This window comes from Lepidochelys olivacea (assembly GCF_965140295.1).
Source record: "Lepidochelys olivacea isolate rLepOli2 genome assembly, chromosome: 1".
Classification (NCBI taxonomy): Eukaryota; Metazoa; Chordata; order Testudines; family Cheloniidae; genus Lepidochelys; species Lepidochelys olivacea.
The window spans coordinates 13,390,954-13,413,364 of record NC_140411.1 but is presented as its reverse complement, the minus strand read 5'-3'; the positions used below and the strand labels follow the sequence as shown (position 1 = coordinate 13,413,364).

The 22,411-nt window shown below is 43.5% G+C and overlaps 1 protein-coding gene across 3 annotated transcripts in view; it reads right to left on the bottom strand.

Annotated features, from left to right (window-relative positions):
• FAM168A (family with sequence similarity 168 member A) overlaps positions 1-17,368 on the bottom strand; it is a 356,943-nt gene extending 339,575 nt beyond the window's left edge. For 2 of the 3 annotated variants that reach the window (XM_084647890.1, XM_084647891.1), the window contains exon 1: positions 17,186-17,365. The gene's annotated coding sequence lies outside the window, so the exon portion shown is untranslated. Of the gene's footprint in view, positions 1-17,185 lie in introns of all 3 variants that reach the window. The other variant, XM_084647889.1, reaches the window with a different exon arrangement.
• Positions 17,369-22,411: the final 5,043 nt, after the last annotated feature.

Sequence of the window (22,411 nt, the reverse complement as noted above, 5' to 3'; positions counted from 1 at the left end):
GCCCCTAGCCTCTGTTTGCCAGAAGCTGGGAATGGGCGACAAGGGATGGATCACTTGGTGATTACCTGTTCTGTTCACTCCCTCTGGGGCACCTAGCGTTGGCCACTGTCGGAAGACAGGATACTGGGCCAGATGGACCTTTGGTCTGACCCAGTACGGCCATTTTTATGTTCTTAAGATGACCCCCCCCACCCCCCGTGCCACTACTAACAAATCCTACAGAACTCAACACTGAAATGAGGCATACATGACCCTCGGAAGTACGCATGCACCTCTCATATCATCTCTCATATCACAGTAATAGTTATGCCAATCTACTCCAACTAATCACTCAACCATTCAATAAAACGAACACCTAACACAATGAAGGCATTTGAAGTGTATGCAGACAGATTCTGGAATTCAAAATCTATGAAAACACAAATATTGGCATATTCTCTCAGAATTTCCTCATGTCTACTTATTATGGCACCCCCTCTTACTGAGCCATCGCCAGCTCCTGGGAGCAGGGCTAAGGTTGAGTTGCAGAGGTGACATGTACCTTAGCTCTATTTTCTGGTTTTCAAAAGTCCTAGGGTAGCAGAACTCAGTGTTCTGCATGAGGCACCCCCAGCCAACCTTAACTCCACGTTACCAAGTTTGAGGACGTTCAACCTCTTTGGAGGTTTGTTGGGTTTTTTTTAAATCATTTTTCAGCATCTCTATATACCCACAGCCCAATTCTCCTCCTTCTGGCTCCTTAAAACTGATTACCCCAGCCACGGAATGCACTGTCTGCACATTAGTCCCTTCACTGCCCCTGAAGCATCTCCTCATCTCCAGTCTCACAAGTTGTATAGCACAGCCCACCTCCCCACACAGTGCTAGCTGTTGGATTGGGACCCACAGGTTGAGGAGCTGGGGAAAGGATACAAGAAAGAGTGTAGGACCTATCTTGGAGTCAGTGAGAGCAGAGCTGAAGCCTTTCCAACACCTCCTACTGCACAACTCTGAAGCCCTCCTTTTCACCCCACTCTTCCCTGAACTGCATATTCCCTGCCACTGCTCAGACCACCACTACTCTCTAGTTTTTAAATAATCCTTCGTTATTTGAGATTCAGTTTATTGTCAATGTTTTTGTATTAAGACTTTTTTTTAAAATGGCTGCTTATTGCACAGCAAAAATATATGAGACACAGAAAGAGAAAGAACGTGAATCTTACGGTAGATAAGCCAAAACAAAATAACCTTTAGAAAATGCGTCTTCAGAACTTCTTGGATGAATATTTTTTTTTAAAAGAAAACAAATTTTGAATTACAATGATTTCAAAGTTGCAATCCACACAAAAATATGAGCTATTTAGTCTTTAATCATAGGGTGGTCATCAATTTTGTGCATTTTTCCTGCACAATCCAACTAGTTACCTAGTAACCACCTGCCAGGCCAAAGCTAAGGAAAATGGTTTATGCATCACGCTAATTACCCAAGCATATTGATCACACTAGTCCAGAGCTGTCCAGGATAAAAGAGTGTATCAACCAGCATATTACAGAAATTAACAACAGGAGCCAAAATACAGCTATTTCCATGAGAATAAAATCACAATAATTTATAAATCCTGCAAATTATTCCATTATTAAAACAAGCATCCCATTTAAGCAACTCTTATCAGAAAAATAGCATTATTGTAACTATTGTTTCATCCACTGCTGCAAAGAGGTTCAAACTGTATTATCATTTACCAGAAGCAGCAATTTGTTGGAAATTGCAGCACAGACCTCCATCTTATGGCTCCTTTTGTGTTATGCTAAAAGAGTTCAGGGGAAAAAAAGCACATACACCACAACATACATACACACACTAATTATTTGTGTCATAATAGTCTTCATTGCTAAGGTTTACTTTACCTACATTTATCGCACTAAATATAGCAGAAATACATTACATACAAAATGTCAATAGCTTAACAGGGACCAACCTGAATTAGAGTCTTCACAAATTTCAGTTTATTCACTGTTAAAACTCAAGGGTTTCAGAAAATATCAACATACTGCATTGTGTATTATTCACGACCCTTAGTATATATTCCCAGACAAAAACATTAAGATGGAGTTGCGTTTGAGAGTACACAGTCATCAATTTACAGTAAAACACATTACAGGAATGGTGCAATTATTCCAAAAATAAGCATAATAAACTCAAGGAATTCAGAGTTAAGGTTAAACTTAAAAAAAATCCAAACATGTTAAGCTACGGAAATGCAGAGTTAAGGCACCCAAACAACCTTAACTGCCCTGTACAGATACCACGGCAATAACCATATGACTCAAAATTATGGTATTTTAGAGTTTGCAATCCCAGGTTATACAAGGGTTTTTTTTCTTTCCCCTCATTTTAGCAGGTGTGAGGTAATCAAAAGATGCGTTCTATTAAAAATTCTATAAGGTAGTAATCTGTATTAGAGGTACTCCGACAACGAGGAATAAATTGTCCCTATTAGGAAAGCTTTTTTAAGACACAAATGTTGAAGCAACGATACATTTACTGGCTAAACACTGGGCCAGAAATTCTGGAAAAGAACACTTCTTTTAGGACACTGGGTTCAGGACAACTTCTTGCCAAGTTAAAGGGATACAGTCAACTTGAAATTTGGTTAGCTTAAAAAAAAAAATTACTTGGAAGAAGTTTCAGGTACTGCACCTGTCCCCAGGTTTCTCCTTACCAATTTTTGTGGTTTAATAATTACACTTTCCTTTGTTTTAAAATAGTTGTATTTTTCCTGCTGCTGCAAGAAAAGTCCACATAAACATGGAAACTGGTCTAAAGGAAGAAACAGCAAAACTGACTATACAAAGTAAAACTGAAAAAAGAGAAATATTTTATCTGTAATCTCTTTATAGTAAGCTCAAGCGACATAAAGGGGATTCCAGAAATTTATCCACCAGGATTCCACCAACAGAAATTTAGAGACTGGTCATTGTCTCCATGGCTGCCTTTTTTTTGTTGTTTTTTATTTTCCTTTAGTCCACTTGAATTAAAATGTAAAACGTTCAAGATCTTTGGGATCTAGTAGATTGACTGTTGGTCATTTCTTATCATTAAGACAGGTTTCAGAGTAACAGCCGTGTTAATCTGTATTCGCAAAAAGAAAAGGAGTACTTGTGGCACCTTAGAGACTAACCAATTTATTTGAGCATGAGCTTTCGGGAGCTACAGCTCACTTCATCGGATGCATACCGTGGAAGTCGGTATGCATCCGATGAAGTGAGCTGTAGCTCCCGAAAGCTCATGCTCAAATAAATTGGTTAGTCTCTAAGGTGCCACAAGTACCCCTTTTCTTATCATTAAGGCTCTGGAAGGAAGCATGGCTTTCAAAAATCTGCTCTGATTTAAACAGGCTCTTTTTCTACAGTGTGGGATTAGGGCCTGGATACTTCCAAGTGATGTTAAGTAGCATCTGGATACTCCTACTACATGCTTTTTCTACCAAAAAAAGGACTTGTAGAGACTATTTGTCCCCAGTGAGAAATACAAATATTTCATTCTGAGAATGCACCTTTACATGTAATTTCTAGTTGTCTTTCCCAATGCCCACCCCCTCATAAACTGTCAATGTACGATGCCTAGGGAGGAAACTGTTAAAAACAGAAATCCTTTGGGTGCCTGTGTGTTTTTGGAGAGGGAGGGTTATATTTTTTTGGTAATGAAAGAAAAGATAGTCCATTGTTTCAGCCTGAGTTCAATCCCTGACTCTGCCACAGACTGTGTGTGTGACTCTGGGCAAATCATTTTGCTTTAGTCCCCCATTTGTAAAGAGAGGATAATAGCACTGACATATCTCATGATAGCATTGTAAGGATAAATGCATTAAAAATTGTAAGGCACTCAGATACTACGCAGTGTGGGCATGAACGTACTTTAAGATATGTTTCTGTACATAGTTAAAATGCCAATTTCATAGAAATTTAGTTTTCTGATATTTGGCTATCCAAAGACGTTTGATAGAGTATAACTTTCATCTGTGCAGGCACTTTGTTCAGAATAAGAATCTACTGTAAAATGACTGTAAAAAATCCACATACAATAATAACGTCAGAGCTTCTAGGCTCTGGGCACCAAGGCTTCTGGGGCTTTGCTACCAAGAAATTCAGTGAGGATTCACGTTGTGTTGAATTCTGGGGGCAGGTGGCAGGAAATTCTCAGTGGACCGCTCTCCGCTTTGGAATTGGCTCTCACCTTTTAGATTCAGTGCAAGGCACCAATGTAACCTGACTTTTAGGATCAGAAGCTGGGAAGGCATTTATCATTTGTGGGGATGTACGGGTGTTAATGGTAGGTGTCTTGTGACTGATGGCAAATACTATTTCTTCTTAAATTTGGTTTGTTACAGTGTTGTTAAGTATTCAGATGCAACACTAATGGGCTTGATAGAGATTTCTAAATTCATGACTGTCCTGTGGAACAAGCTCAATAAGTGTAATAGTCCACAGAACCTGACACATGCAGAAGTTAATATTCCTTTTTAATTCAGTAGTGAAGTTGTTTTGAAATTTTCCAAGATACAGAAACTATTTGTAGCCAAGTTGGTCCTCAAGGTAAAATAAAGTGAACCAAGTAGAAAACACAACCTTTTATGGAAACAAGTTATGAGCTTTGTGATCAAAAAGGTCCCCTATTGGGTTTCTAGAGCATGAAAAACACAGTAAACAAGTCAACATAGCCATCTGATTTCCACAACCTGTATTTCTGTGCATTCTGTCAATGCCTAAAGGAGACAATTATGAGCCAAAAGCCTGTGAATACGTTATTTTTCATAACACAACTTTTTCAATCTCTAGGGTAGAGCATTATAAACCCACAGAAATTAAAATAACTAAACAAGAAAAATGTAATCTCAGTCAAAGAAAACACCCGGAGCCATTAAAGATACTTAAACCCCACCCCTAAAGTCACCACCTCAGGCAAAAGCATAAGTGATCAGATAGGCCTTGAGGCTTGCCTTGAAGGCCAATGAATTCTGGGTTTGTCTGATCAATGGGGAAAGTAAATTCCAGAGTCAAGTATCCCCAGAGAGAACATCCTGTCCAAGCCCTCCCATATAGACAGAGACTGTCAGTGAGCCTAACTAATCTCATCTGTCAATATAAAGCATGGGGAAAGAGGAACTCTCCTAGGCAGATAGTATTCAAAACAAGGGTTTTATAGATCAAAACCACCACCTTGAACTGTACACAGGACCAATGTGTTATGCTTCCTACAAGAGACCTTTCTAATTAGATGGGGGGCACACATTTGGCACTAGTTGAAAATTCTGTGTGAATTTAAAGAGTAGCTCCCCACAGAGGACACTGCAGTAATCCAATCTGCAGGTCACAAATGGGAGAAGGATGGTCTTGTTATATCTATCGTAGGTATCTATATTGTCCCTATCACCACAGTACCTGAATGCTTCACAATCTTTAATGTATTTATCCTCAAATTACCCCTGAGAGGCAGGGCAGTGCTGATAACCCCATTGCACAGATGAACTGAGGCAAAAAGAAACTAAGGCTATGTCTTCACTAGAAGCGCTGCACCTGCATTTGTCATGCATCAGCATAGACACTCACTATCATGACAGGTGGTGTTCTCCTGTCACTGTAGTTAATCCACCTCCCCAAGAGGCAGTAGCTAGGTCAATGGAAGAATGCTGTTTATACCAGGGACTAGGCCATCATAACTACATCGCTTAGAGGTGTGGATTTTTCACACCCCTGAGCAACGTAGCTGGATTGAGCTAACTTTTTAGTTACACCTGTCCCAAGAGACTTGCCCAAGGTCACACAGCGAGTCTGTGGCAGTGCAAGGAATTGAAATCTCAAGCTAGTATCCTAACAACTGGACTACCTTCCTACTCACTAAGACATGCGGTTGGAGATATAGATTCTCCAACAGGATAGTTGATTCTTATAGTGTGAAACTCAAAAACCTCAGTCTGTTTAGCTCACCAAAGAGTGAAAGGTGACTTGATCACAGTGTATAAATATTTTCACAGGCAGAAAATACAAGGTAATAAAAGGTTCTTTAATCTAGCAGAGAAAGATGTAATAAAAACCAATGGCTGGAAGCTGAAGTCAGACAAATTCAATCAATAAGGCCCTTAAAAAAAACAGCAAAGGTGATTAACCATTGGAACAAGCTGCCAAGGGAATTGGTGAATTTTCTATCTCTTGGTGTCTTCAAAAGAATGCCTTTCTGGAAGATATGCTTCAGCCAAACAGAAGTTAGTTATACTTTAGTTAAACACAAGTTACTAGGCTCAATAGAAGGGTATCTGGGTGAAATTTAATGATCAGTGATATTAATGAGGTCAGACAAGATGGTCTCTTCTGGCCCTGAACTATGAAATATATTCCTGGCTCTGACCAAAATTTTCTGTGTAACTTCTGAAAGCCACTTCACCTCTCTGCTTCAGTTTCCCCATAAAATTTCCCTATAAAATGGAGATAATACCACCCAGTCATACGGATAATGCGAGGCTTACTTAATTAATATTTGCACGGTTTCTGAGAACTTTGGATGGAAGGTGCTACCAAAGTAGTACTAATATTTGAAGTCACAGATAACCATGGCAAAGTTAATGTAGCACTGGACAAACCAACTTAAAATAAAAAAAAGCAATATTAGCTACAGCTGTTACCTGGGAACCCATCAATAGCTGAGAACCCCTAAGGTTCTGAGCCATGTTAGCAAACAGATATGCCCTCAATTGAGGAAGATATCTATACTATCTCCTTTGTATCTTTTTCCTTATTCAACCAGCAACATCTCAGACTTATCTGGAACGAGTTTCAAAAATCTAGCTTTCATTCAAGTCCTAATCATGGCCAAGTACTAGGAAAACAAAGAGCCCACACTATATAAATCTAATGAAAAGGGACAAAATTGAGGGGGACATCAAAATATTAAAGGCACTGTAGCCTAGACCATCTCACTAAATCTCAGAGTAACTGCCTTAATATGTAAGGCCACAAATTTGTCACAACATTTTTAAATAATAAAAATCACAGCACAGTCACAGTAAATGTAGTAAAAGACATGGGTATGGGGGAAATAGTGTGTAAAATAATGGGAGTGCTATTTAAAGTACAAAGGACTTTGCAGGGGTTGTCAGGTCCTGTCACCCCACAACAGCAACTCCTACCGCACAAGACTGGGCCCAGTTCCCCACTCCAGGTGTTATGACCTGATGCATGGAGTTGCAGCGCTGCTGAGATTCAACCCAGCTCTCCTCCACTATGACAGAGGAGCGGACAGGTCAAATTTGAGCAAGTGGTGCTCAAAAGCCAGAAGAGATCATTGTGATCATCTAGTCTGAGCTCCAGTACAATACAGGCCATACAATTTCCCCAAAATAATTCCTAAAGCATATCTTTTAGAAAAACCATCTCATCTTGATTTAAAAATTGCCAGTGATAGAGAATCCACCACAATCCTTGGTATATTGTTCCAATGACTAATTACCCTCACTGTTAAAAATTTATGATGGAGGGGCAGTTGGGCCAAACCCAAAAAGCACTGCAACCTTGTTGTCCAGGTCACAACACCTGGAACATTGAGCCAGTCCCACAGAACAGGAGCCACCGCTGCAAGGTACAGTTATTAAAATCACTGACACAAAGAAAAGCCTCAGACAAACAGAAATATGAAGGTATCCATGACATTTTTTACCACTGTGACAACCATACAGCCCCTACTTATATACAACCACCTTCTCTGCAATTCCCATCTACCCTTGGAAGGATCTGCAGGCACACCACCACCTCCTCATGGTGAATGGCATCAAAGAGCTGACAGATTAAGAATCAGCACTGAGCCAATATCCATTGCCAAAAAATCAGATAATATATATTCCACACTTGTGCAGAATCCACAACAAAATTGTGCAGCAGAACCTAAGCTGCTTTTTTTTAATTAAGTTTCTCACCTTTGTAACTACAAAGAAAACCTTCCAAATGTGACCCAAATATAACTAATGTAACGCAGACACTGCATCTAACGCAGAGTCCGGGAGCCCAGTAACAACATGGTTTAACTACAAGTTTTAAACATAATGTAAGGGGAGGCAGAGGATGTGTGTTTTAACATAACTGGGCCGCCTAATTTAGTTACAGTTTTCTTAGACGTTGCAAACAGCCTTAAATAACAGCTGTAAGAGAAGTATGAATGGACACATCCATCTAACTTGTGTGTTAACACTAATGGCTACCCATTTCATGACTGACCATTTTTGCCAAAATATTTACTGTTGGATGCAGCATTAGATATTGGGCTGGGCATCACTAGGGCAGATAATTGGTATTACTTGCATTATCATGTGATCAACAATTGCTCTAACATGAACTCCCCATGTCTTCCCAAGTGCCAAAAGCCCAAACTGTATGCTGTGAGTTGTAGTTTTGTTGGTCCTAGGATATAAGAGACACAAGATGGGTGAGGTAATATCTTTTATTGAACCAACTTCTGTTGGCTTGTCACTCTCACCAACAGAAGTTGGTCCAATAAAAGACATTACCTCACTTCCCTTGTCTCTCTAAAAGGCCAAACTGTTTTATATCCAGCTGTCAAAACCTCGAATTTTCCCTCAGCCTTCCCAATTTCTACATTTCAACTATACGTTGTCAGTACAATAATCTGCAGCAAAGACTGGGGTAACATTGAAACAACAAAATAAATAATATATGGGATAAAACGCTGAATGTGTTATTCATTTTCCTATCTAATCCAATAAAAACCTCCATTTCTGAATTTAAATGAAGCTTGCATCTGAATTTTCAGTTTGCCATGCCATTATGCCTCTGAAACCAGAAGGTACTGTTCACAGGCCAAGCATTACAGATGATACCAGAGCTGCCATGACACAACCATTTTAATAACCTTCCTTCCAAAACAAAGCTTAAAGACAGAGAGATAGACTAGTCTATCATTACAAAATAAATAATTTCTTGAGAAGAGGCCTAACAATTGCTCACGTAAGTAGAAGTCAAAGCCTGAAGTTAGCCCAACATCTCTAAAAAGTCAGTGAGAAAGAATGGCTGAAACTCACCAAGACAAGACACCATATTTGTTCCCATCATCTATCCTGCCCACAACATAAATCCGATATCACAAAGGCAGCCAAACCAGGCTGAATCCAATCAACCTCATCCATGAAAAACATACTGTGAAAAACTCTTCAGCAAAAATCCTTTCACTCTGCTTCCAGATGAAAACAGTACAGATTCACCAGACTGTCCAGCACATGGCCGAGTTCTGCTGATCAGGACTTTGGATGTTGTAGTGGAGGAAAAACAAAACGTTCCCTGAGCCCATAGAGTTATATCTTCAGATTTAAAAATTATTTATGTTGAATTCAGTCAAACAGAGCACAGCTTTTACCACTGGCACTTTACCTTCTTCCCTTTACATTTGATTTGTCATTCATCACCTGAATACTACAGTAACATGCATGGATGACATGACAGTGGAAGGCATTTAGGAGATCCATTTTCAACAACTACAGACAAAAGATGACTAGTTATGATGTCCTACAAAACCACCAAAATAGTGCCTCAATGCTTTACAGCAATCTGTCTCAAAGAGTTCAGAAATTTAAGCAAGTCTGTTAATCTCAGAGCAGATTAACAAAATGTGTGTTACTCCCTGAGAAGAACAAAGCTGATGGTAGGTACTTTTAAATATGTTTTCTCTATAATGCACTTGCTTTAAGAATAAATGTGCTTGCTTAGAGAAAGCTGTGGGGTAACTTGCAACTGCTGGCAATTATAAAGTTCATAGCCTTCACAGAGAAAGCAATGTGCAGATGCTGGCCTGTTTAAGCAGTCTGGCTTTCTGGTACATCACAATGTAGGTTGAGAACTGTGCAGCCTGGAAAAACCCCAGTCAGGAGGAAGTGTGGCAAGGCAATGGCTGGGAGACTTTAAATTGGTACCCTTGGTGGATGATGAGGGGGAAAATACAGGTGCAATGGTCCTGAAACTGACAATAACTATTTAAAGACCTCTTGAGAACAATGTCTATTTGAGTACAGGTATTGTAGTCATGTTAGAATAATGCTGGGAAACCTGCTCTGGCTCTAATACTGACCAATCCAGATCCAATATATTTGTTTTCATTCAAATAGTTAAATACCATAAGTTAACAGGTAAAATATTTCAAAGTGGTTTTTAATTTATCCTTCAGTTTTGTGACCTGAAACAACTTTTATGTGGTTACATGAATAGTTTGAGAGAAATTCTATTAATGTAAGACAAGCAAAGAACAAAGGTGTTGACATTTGAAATGAACTAGGAATACTATTAGAGAGACAAGGTGAATGAGGTAATAGATCTTATTGGACTATTTACATTTTTCTTCAAAGCAACAGAAAACCGCATAAAAACAACCTGACTCATTAAATGATACTATATCAAGTATTTCTACAAAATCATGGTTTGAATAGGAGTTAAATTTTTTTAAACTTTAGAATAATTTAATCAAATTTATTAGTTGTTGAGCTATAGAATAGTCTGAGATGTGAACAACAGAAATCTAAAAAAAATAATTGTCACTACCACCCTTTCACACTCAATACTCCCTCGCCCTCAAAACCAAAAGGGGACAGAATCATCGTAAAAGGAGAAGCATGAAAATTATCTGTTTCCTAAGCCAATCATTTGCATTTTTCTCACTGCTACAGCAATTGATGTACTCTGCTCATGCTTTAAAGAATCGCTATAGTCTAAATACATTGGCCTGTTATTCATGGTTCCCTAGACTCTAGAGGACACTTCAAACATTGAGATGATAAAAATGTATTTGAAGGAGGGGTAAGCACAACAGTATGATATTTCTCCTACCTCAAGACAAAGATTAACTTGCTCCTTTCTGAAGTTTATTGGCTCTGGAGTGAAAGGAAACAAAGCTCATGCTGTCATCCAAAGCAGCAAGTGATTTCCCTCCAGCCAAGGGAAACCTGACAAAACTGACTACTATCCAGCAGCACACAAGTAAACATTGGTATGACTAATTCATCAGTGAACTACCACAGTTAAGAGACATAGGGTCTAAGGCAGTGGTCCCCAAAGAGCGGGGTGTACCTCTGTAGGGGGGGCGTGGAGGAACATTCAGGGAAGGGAGCACCACCCAGCCCAGCTCCGGACCCAGCTTCACTCCACCCCCAGCAGCCACAGCGTTGTCCTTATTCCCTCTAGGCCCAGCTCCTCACTGAGCCAACTGTGCAGTAATGGAGTGGGGGACAAAGACAGATTCCATTACTGGTAAGGGGGTGCAACAGGAAAAGTTTGGGCACCACTGGTCTAAGGAGAGACTTTATGAATTACCGAGAAAATGGGAAACACACAAAGCATTTGGGTTGGGAAAAAAGGAAATCAGGGCTTCTGCAGATATAATCAAGCCCAAAGGGCATGACTGGAAAACAAATGAAGATCATAATCTGGACTGAAGGAAAGAAGGTGATCTCAGAAACAAAAATATAAAAATTTCCCTTTAAAAACCTCATCAAATCCATCCACCTAGCGTTTTACAAAAGATCAAATGTCCACCCATTACTGTTGCATTTTAAAATTCATCAGAAGTGGCTGTTAATCTGAAGTATACACACATACCCACCTAAGGAAGGTATCTTGGCAATTTTTTGGCCATACTGAAATTTATCTGCACTTCCAGTCAGATTGAATGATTAAAACTATAATGAAATTAAATCTGAATTTAATTATACTTCCAATTGAGGTACTATTGACTCTTTAGCGGAAATGTTTCACTGAAGTGTTTTCAATTGCCTAAGAAATATTTTTAAATGCAGCGAGAGCAGTATTTTTTTTTCTGGTACCTCTTCAGTGGTTATTAATATAATGGGACATGAAAACTTATTTTTAATTTCTTCTTGCAGCTTTGCCCTCAATTATTTCTTTAAAATCATCATCAAGAGTAGTTCATCCACTACAACCTTCAATCATCACTGAATTTGACAGGTAATTTAGCATCAGCTGAATAAAAAAGTAACAGTTGCATTAGATTCAGCTTCATTAAGGAAGAACAATGTATAGATATTTCACTTCATAATTTCTGTGTTGCACACATGTATCATTTATGTTTTTCACTCTAAACAGTCCATTATGAATAACAAATTCACAACTAACCCTATGCACCATAAAGCTGTTTAGCTTCCAACGTGCTTGTTCCATAGTAGAAAAGGATGAAACAAATGTGTTCAAAATGTCTTTTATTTACCACATAGCAAACCCTTTCTATAAGCATAATCAAGTATTTTTAACCAACCAAAAAGGATGCAACATTTTTACAGACAGAAAAAAGGGCCCATCTTAACAAGAGTATGTAAAATAATAAACATGGAAATTTGAAATTTAAAATTATATGTATATACATACACACATGCACACACACACTCCACATCATTTCATCATTATGAAAAATCTAAAGTTAGAATTTTAAGCCATCAATTAAATCAACCAGCCAGAATATAACTGAGAATTCAAATATTTTTATTTACCTTGGAAAAAGTTTAGGAAGAACTACTAGGTAACTTGATTACTTCACTTTCATTTAAGACATATAAATAGCAGCTCTAATTTTCATAGTAGCTTAAAAAATTTTAACTGATTTAAGTCCTTTCTATAATTGTACGTATCTAGTAAGTACAAACATTAAGCATATCAGTTTTGTTTTATGTACTCAACTGTAAAGGTCAAGAGAAAACTAGTTAAAATTTAAAAGAGGTGCACTTCAGTAAAAAATAAAAAATAATTTTGATCTCATAGTACTAATTTCTATTTTTCTTTACATCATTCACCATCTCTACTCAGTTTGAGTTCTAATCAACAACCACTTTACAGTTAACAATTCATGAAATAATGTAGTTGATGCAATCAAGTCCAGCAAAATGTTTCCATCATCCACATTCCTTGAAAATGTTCTACTTTCCTCCATCACAATTTCTCAGTAAGAATAAACACACTACCTCATCTTAAATCATATTGTGATTAAAACATAAACGGAGTTTCTTTTTGGTTAACACAACATGCCTTTGTCTGGGAAGAAAAATTCACTCAACCTGCTCGTTTTTCTACATTTGACAGTATTCAGCAACAACTGAATTCCTTTTAGATGAAATTCAATCTATGGAAATACAAGCTATAACCTGAAAGCTTGTCATCAAGCAGTGCAGAAAAAAAAATAACCAGTACAAAACCTTCTTCAATGAATATTTATTGTATTTCCATATTTCACCACTCCTCTGTTTACATAAAAGACTGAGGAAGCCAAGACTCCTCTCTGGTATTATTAGCCCACAATATAATGATGGTGGACTTAATTGCCCTGAAAACCATGATACCAATAAATGAAATCTTCAAGCAATCAATTTTTAAGAAGATAAAACCCTAGCTCCTTTTTTTTACATTGGTAAAATAGTATATGGATGGAAAATTAATGCAGCCTTATATTTCTCAACCTTGTGATCTCTGTTTTCAGACTACAGATGTTATGTGATGACATCTTCAATCTCATCAAATCTGTGTCATTTTAAACCCTGAATTCCAATACAACACAAAACAGGCTAGGGAGACCGCACAATTCATTTCTTCCCCACTATAAAATTATACAACAGTCCATTTTTATTTTCCACACTGTTTGCCCCCCACTCCTTTACATTTAGCACACATTCCTGCACTGTATGCTGCAAAACAGAAGCATCCCGTAATTTTAAAAACAGCCCTTTTGCATCAACCTACCTGGATTTCCAAGAGCCTACACAAACCTAGGTTTAAAACACAGCCTTTATAAAGAGGAGAAATAATAAATAACCTTAACCAAGACCCCAATGATTTAATTCCCTTTTTAGCACCAAAAGGAAAGGTGAAAGTTGGAATGAAACCCACATTACCTCCCCCACCTCCATGCTCTTGCCAGATCCTGTTTCCCTGAATGGTTGCCAAGTCTCCCTATGACTCCTTCCTACCACCTGCCAGCTCCACCATAACCCTTGCCAATTCCTCTCACCCCTGCCAGCTTTTCCGTTAGCACAGGGCTTCTCAAACTGGGGGTCGGGACCCCTCAGGGGGTCACGAGGTTATTACATGGGGGGTCACGAGCTGTCAGCCTCCACCCCAAGCCCCACTTTGTCTCCGGCATTTATAATGGTGTTAAATATATAAAAAAGTATTTTTAATTTAGTAGGGGGGTTGCACTCAGAGGCTTGCTATGTGAAAGGGGTCACCAGTACAAAAGTTTGAGAACCACCGCCTTAGCAGCTGCCCTTATGCTACCTCCCCATACCACCTTTGCCAGCTTTCCACATACAACTTGTTTTCCTGCCAAACTCCTGCATTTAATATATTTATTGTTTATATGGATAAAATGTAGCCTATCACAAGGGCTCAGGGCAATTATTCCAGCTCCCCATACACCACCTTTAGCTCTCTGTTACCTTTCTTTCTAACTCCCCACCATACTACCACCACCATCCCCCAAGCTCTCTCCTGCTGCCAACTCCCACAGGCCTGCACCTCCATTATTTGCCCAAAAAGAAAAGGAGTACTTGTGGCACCTTAGAGACTAACCAATTTATTTGAGCATAAGCTTTTGTGAGCTACTCACATTCCAGCCCTTCACATGTACTCCATGCCTTCCAGACCCTTCCTAATATACCTCCCTATTTCCCTCAAAACACTAAAAAAGGGTCCCTCCTACCAAACATGCATGTCAAACCTCTTCTGTTACCTCTCACATACCAGCTCTCTACTGTTTCCTTCATGCCTCCCCAGACCCACATGGCAGCTTCCTCCAGGCCAGCCCCACGGGGCCAGTTTCTTACACATACCAGTTTCCCCTTATGTCACCATGGCAGCCCTCTACCAACATGCTACCCCATGGCAGTCCATATGCTACATCCATGCCAGCTGCATGCCCTCTACATGAGCTCCCCTCACACCGTGCCAGCTAATCCCCATATGCCCCCATGCCAACTGACTGTCTGGCCAGCTCCTCCCTTGCCCCCTTCCTCTATGCAGGCTCACTCCATACCCCATGTCCCAAAACCAGCTCCCCACACAACCCCTATGCCCCATATCAGCTCCCCATACATATACCTTATCAGCTTCACACGCACCCTGCCAGCTCCCCTCACATAAATCTTGACCCTATACCAGCTCTCTCGACATGCATCCTGCTCCATACCAGCTTCCCACACACACACACACCCTGCCAGGTCTCCTCATAGTCCCCCCTGCCCTGTATGATCTCCCCCTACTTCCCTTCTGCCAGTTCCCCCCACATATCCCTGACCCCCTTCCCCATACCACCTCCCCCCAGATGTCCCCCTCTGCCATACCAGCTCCCCCCACATGCCCTCTGCACCCTTACCAACTCCACCCTACATACCCCTTGACCCCTTACTAACTCCCACTACACATACCCCCTGCCCCCGTACCAGCTCCCCTGCACATAGCAGTGCATATCAGATCCCCCGGAGATACCCCCACCCCTGTTCCAGCTGCCCCCCACACGCCCCCTGCCCCTTTAGCAACTCCCCTCACATGCCCCCCTGCGTCTGCACCAGCTCCCCTCAACATACCCCCTGCCCCTTTAGCAGCTCCCCCCCACATGCCCCTGCATCCGCACCAGCTCCCCCCAACATACCCCATGCACCTTTAGCAGCTCCCCCCACATGCCCCCTGCCCCCCGTACCAGCTCCCCCCCACACGCCCCCCTACCCCTTTAGCAGCTCCCCCCCACATGCCCCCCTGCGTCCGCACCAGCTCCCCCCAACATACCCCCTGCCCCTTTAGCAGCTCCCCCCCACACGCCCCCTGCGTCCGTACCAGCTCTCCCCACCACATACCAGATCCCCCGGACATACCCCAGTTCCAGCTTCCCCCCCCCCACATGCCCCCATACCAGCTCCCCCCCATACCCCTGCCCCCCCACATACCTCCTGCCCCCATACCAGCGCATATCAGATCCCCCCCCCACACCGCCTGCCCAGTACCAGTTCCCCTCACACACACCGCCTGTCCCCCTACCAGCTCCCCCCCCCCACACACACACCCCCTGCCCCCCTACCAGCTCCCCCCGCCACATACCAGCGCCTATCAGATCCCCCGGACATACCCCCTGCTCCCCTACCAGTTCCCCACACACACACACACTCTGCCCCCGTACCAGCTCCCCCCCACACACCCCCTGCCCCCCTACCAGCTCCCCCTACCCACACCCCCTGCCCCCCTACCAGCTCCCCCCCACATACCCCCTGCCTCCCTAACCAGCTCCCCCCACACACACCCCCTGCCTCCCTAACCAGCTCCCCCCACACACACCCCCTGCCCCCCTCACACACAGCCCCTGCCCCCTAACCAGCTCCCCCCTCACACACACTCCCTGCCCCCCAACCAGCTCCCCCCTCACACACACTCCCTGCCCCCCAACCAGCTCCCCCCTCACACACAGCCCCTGCCCCCTAACCAGCTCCCCCCTCACACACACTCCCTGCCCCCCAACCAGCTCCCCCCTCACACACACCCCCTGCCCCCCTAACCAGCTCCCCCCTCACACACACCCCCTGCCCCCCAACCAGCTCCCCCCCCACACACACACCCTGCCCCCCAACCAGCTCCCCCCCCACACACACACCCTGCCCCCCAACCAGCTCCCCCCCACACACTCCCTGCCCCCCAACCAGCTCCCCCCCACACACTCCCTGCCCCCCAACCAGCTCCCCCCCACACACTCCCTGCCCCCCATCACCTCCCCCCCACCAGCTCCCCCACACACACACACACCCTGCCCCCTAACCAGCTCCCCCACACACACAGCCCCTGCCTCCCTAACCAGCTCCCCCCACACACACCCCCTGCCTCCCTAACCAGCTCCCCCCACACACACCCCCTGCCCCCCTCACACACAGCCCCTGCCCCCTAACCAGCTCCCCCCTCACACACAGCCCCTGCCCCCTAACCAGCTCCCCCCCCACATACCCCCTGCCCCCTACCAGCTCCCCCCCCCACACACACACACCCCCTGCCCCCTACCAGCTCCCCCCCACACACCCCACCCGCTCCCCAGCCCAGCGGTGCCCGGCCCACCCCGGGATGCGGTGGCCCCGGGCGCCCGCTCGCGGCCCCTGGGCGGGGGGGTCTCCTCACCGCTCACCTGCAGGCGAACGAGACGGTGGCTGGTCTCCCCGGCGGCGGCGGCGTCCCCGCTCCCGGTGTCCGTGGCGGTGGCTGCGCGGCTTCCCCCTCCTCCGCCTCGGCTCCTGTCTCTTCCCACAGCAGCCAGCGAGTGGGGGAGGGGACAGGCCGAGGGGAGGGGGGGAAGAGTACCACCAGCGGGACCGTTAGAGACCAGCCGCGAACTACAGCTCCCGGCAGGCCACGCTCCGGGCACGGCGAGGCCACCAGGCGGCATCGGTCGCGAGGCATGCTGGGAGTTGTAGTCTTCCCCTCACACATGTAATTTTCCCCAGGACCAAAACGGGGGCAGTGCATGCTGGGACTTGTAGTTTGAGGGCATTAGCCCAGTGGGAGCTGTAGTACTTCAGTGGGCGCGCCAGTCTTCCCGGGGACAAGGGAGGAGCAGGCGGGAGCGTTGCATGCCGGGAGTTGTAGTTCAGGGGAGGGACTTGGTGTCGAGCACGCTGGGAATTGTAGTCTTCCGCTGACCGCGACAGTCGGGCGCCCGAGCGATCGGCGATCGCGGCCTGCTGGGGCATGTAGTCAACCCGCACGGGGCGCGGAACGCGGAGAGCTGGGCGGACAGGGATCCCGGCGGAGTGAGGCACGCCGGGACCGGTAGCCATGGCGCACGGCCTCGTCTGGGTGCATGGCATGCTGGGACCTGTAGTCACAGACAGGCTAGCTCTGGGAGGCTGCGGAAGCACGGCATGCTGGGATCTGTAGTCATGGAGTGTGGCGTGCTGGGACTTGTAGTCAATAGACCTGGTGCTGCAGCCCCCCTCCCCCCCCCGGGGGACCGTCGGACACCTATAGGGTGACCGGATGTCCGGATTTTATAGGGACAGTCCCGATATTCAGGGATTTTTCTTACATCGATGGCTATTACCCACCACCCCCGTCCTGATTTTTCACACTTGATACCTGGTCACCCTAGACCCCTGTGAGCCTAGTTTGGGAGGGGAATGGGGGAGCGTGCCCCCCACCCCCAGCTGGCCTCTGTCAGGCAGGGAATTCGCCCCCCTCCCCCCCCGCATGGCCCCCTTTGCCTGGCTAGAGCTGCCCCCCCCCACATGTAGAAGTCCAACTACACCTATCCTGGAGCATCAGCAGCCCTAAGGGGCAGTCACCCCAGCAGGCAATGCAGCCTGGAGCACCAGCAGCCCCAGCAATCAGGGGGGCCAGGAGCCAGAGGCCTGACAGCCCCCAAAACTACCTGTCAGCTGGAACATCCCCTGGCTCATACAGGGAGCACTGTCCTTCTCTTTCAAAGCGCTCCTTAAAATGCCTTCCTAGCCATGATCTTGCATAATTCTTTCTGTCTCATCTGTAATTAACTAGCCTGGTGCTGTGGGTCACCCTGGCAGAGTATCTGGGAGTTGGTGTTTTGTAGCTAGATTATACACACATCAACATTAGAATTTCTGACATTTTGACAACAGACAAAAACCTAATGCCAAATTATACATCGAGGAAAATTGCTTGTCGTTAAAAAATCAATATCAACAGTTACCTGTGAGTATAAGGGAATGCTCTGCATGGTAACTATTGGTAAAATTATGACTTTTTAATGTTTGCTATTGTATTTCTTGTTCTGGAGGATAAACAGAAGCTACAGTCATGTGGTGGGTGTGTGACAGAGAAGAAGTAGGGCTTGGCAAGCTTGCATTTCTAGCACACGGGGAAGATGGCCATGTAACAACCATTAGGGCTCTTCTGAGCTTGAGTACTTCACCCCCACCATCACATTTGTTTTTAATTTAAGGGGAAGGAGGGAATTAGTTTAAGGAAATAAATTAAAAGAAATTAAACAAAGAAAATTTGTATCAGTAAAATATAACCTGCTTTGACATACTGGAAAGTACCAGTCACGTTGTTGTAACGGAGGACTGCAGCAGACCGCTGAATGACCATTCATAACGGGGAGAACGCAGGAAAAAGAGAGAGGATGTATAGTATTTGCACCATCAAAATAGGCCTTGCTAGGGAAATTGAGAAATCTTGGACTGGAATCTAAACTTCTTGTGGTATGAACCACGTTTTCTTCTGTGTTCGATACAAGACCGAGCATTTTCAGCACTCAGCAAATACTGAGCAAAAATGTAACCAGTCCGGGCCCGATTTTGACTTGACAGTGGTCAACCTGCTGCACACCAGAGAGACATGGAACTTCACAGAGCTTCACTGGAACTCTTCTCCAGAAGCACAGGTCCCTACCACTTCTTCTAAAAGAGAGTCTTCCATAGCAGTTAGCCTTACAGAGCCTACTACACACAATTGATCAGTTCTGATTCTATCCTGTACAGGTACATACTATATACATACCAGCCAATTCCTAATAACAACAACAATAGAGCACAGCTAATTGATTTTGTGTCATCGTGCAGCATTAAAACACCATCACACTGAGACAAAAACATTGTCACGTCACAACACCACTTTTAGTGGTGCAAGACACACCCCAGTTAATTCAGAATAGAAATACTGGAACAGGTGCCAACCTTACATCACTTAAGAAGAATACTCTTGCTGACATTTATTTTCCCCTTTCAGGTACATCACCAAGTCCAATATAAACAGGTCTGGTCTGACTGCTGTGGATTGCAATTATTGTGCCTGATTCACTTTTGAATCACTTCAATTTTACACCAGTATGTCTCACAACATTTGGGGTTTTTCTTAACACTCCAGCTCCAAGTGTCAGGTTATTATATATGTTGGGAAAATAACACAGCAGGGCACAGATTATCCAACAAGTTCTTGGAATGTATTGGAGACAAATTTTTATTTCAAAAGACAGAGAAAGCTACTAGGGGAGAGGCTGTTCTAGATTTGATTTTGTAAAATAGGGAGGAACTGGCTGAGAATTTGAAAGTGGAAGGCAGCTTGCCTGAAAGTGATCATGAAATAACAGAGTTCATGATTCTAAGGAATGGTAGGAGGGAGAACAGCAAAATAAAGAAAATGGATTTCAGGAAGGCAGGCAGATTAACGTAAACTCAAAAAGCTGAAAGAACATTAGGAAAATGAACAGGACCAAAAACATTCATTTTTAAGATTTAATTATTTTATCCAATTTCATGATTTTTGGGAGCCTGACTATGATTTTTGAATGCTTGGGGTTGACAACATGGATTTTGCTGTATAGGATAGCTATCTAGTAAGTAAGATAAGGAATAATTTTACCCACTAGTGCCTCTTTCAGATGGAAATTTGGAGAGACCATTTCATAATTTAAATTCATAATCTCTCTTTCACTTACTTTACTGCTCTAACGTTCCACACATTATTATGCCCAATAGGCTGTTCACTGGGCATAGAATAAAAGGGCGATGCAAATATCCACTGGCAGAGAGAACATGTGTATAGTAAACTGTTTGCTTTGATAAAGCACTTTGTGTGTATCTAGGCTGAAGTCTAGAATAATGAAAGGTTTCAGAGTAGCAGCCGTGTTAGTCTGTATCCGCAAAAAGAAAAGGAGGACTTGTGGCACCTCAGAGACTAACAAATTTATTTGAGCATAAGCTTTCATCCGATGAAGTGCGCTGTAGCTCACGAAAGCTAATGCTCAAATAAATTTGTTAGTCTCTAAGGTGCCACAAGTCCTCCTTTTCTTTTTAGAATAATGAAGTTATCTCTGCATATTCAGATTTCTTCAGTGACCCTATAAGATGGATTTCTGACCACACGGGGAAGGTAGAAGAATACCCCGTTGTCAGAAAAGGGATAACTGCCTCAATGCAGCAACTTCATTAGAAGACAAGCACTGCATCCTCTTCTTCTGCGTTCCATACAGACCTGAGTGAGAGAGAGCTCAGAGAATAAACTGCCAAGGACAGGAGAAACCTGGGGGGAGAAATTAATTATGCTGGCCAAAATCTGCCTTCATAGAATCATAGAATATCAGGGTTGGAAGGGACCTCAGGAGGTTTCATAGATTCATAGATATTTAGGCCAGAAGGGACCATTACGATCATCTAGTCTGACCTCCTGCACAATGCAGGCCACAGAATTTCACCCACCACTCCTAAAAAAGACCTCACACCTATATCTGTGCTATTGAAGTCCTCAAATTGTAGTTTGAAGACCTCAAGGAGCAGAGAATCCTCCAGCAAGTGACCCGTGCCCCATGCTACAGAGGAAGGCGAAAAACCTCCAGGGCCTTCCAATCTGCCCTGGAGGAAAATTCCTTCCCGATCCCAAATATGGCGATCAGCTAAACCCTGAGCATATGGGCAAGATTCATCAGCCAGATACTACAGAAAATTCTTTCCCGGTAACTTGGATCTTACCCCATCTAAAAACCCATCACAGGCCATTGGGCCTATTTACCATGAATATTTAATTACCAAAACCATGTTATCCCATCATACCATCTCCTCCATAAACTTATCGAGTTTAATCTTAAAGCAAGATAGATCTTTTGCCCCCACTACTTCCCTTGGAAGGCTATTCCAAAACTTCACTCCTCTGATGGTTAGAAACCTTCGTCTAATTTCTAATCTAAATTTCCTAGTGGCCAGTTTATATCCATTTGTTCTTGTGTCCACATTGGTACTCAGTTTAAATAATTCCTTTCCCTCTCTGGTATTTATCCCTCTGATATATTTATAGAGAGCAATCATATCTCCCCTCAACCTTCTTTTAGTTAGGCTAAACAAGCCAAGCTCCCTGAGTCTCCTTTCATAAGACAAGTTTTCCATTCCTCGGATCATCCTAGTAGCCCTTCTCTGTACCTGTTCCAGTTTGAATCCATCCTTCTTAAACATGGGAGACCAGAACTGCACACAGTATTCCAGGTGAGGTCTCACCAGTGCCTTATATAACGGTACTAAAACCTCCTTATCCCTACTGGAAATACCTCTCCTGATGCATCCCCAGACGACATTAGCTTTTTTCACAGCCATATCACATTGCCAGCTCATAGTCATCCTATGATCAACCAATACTCCAAGGTCCTTTTCCTCCTCCGTTACTTCTAGTTGATGCGTCCCTAGCTTATAACTAAAATTCTTGTTATTAATCCCTAAATGCATGACTTTACACTTCTCACTATTAAATTTCATCCTATTCCTATTACTCCAGTTTACAAGGTCATCCAGATCCTCCTGTAGGGTATCCCTGTCCTTCTCTAAATTAGCAATACCTCCCAGCTTTGTATCATCTGCAAACTTTATTAGCACACTCCTACTTTTTGTGCCCA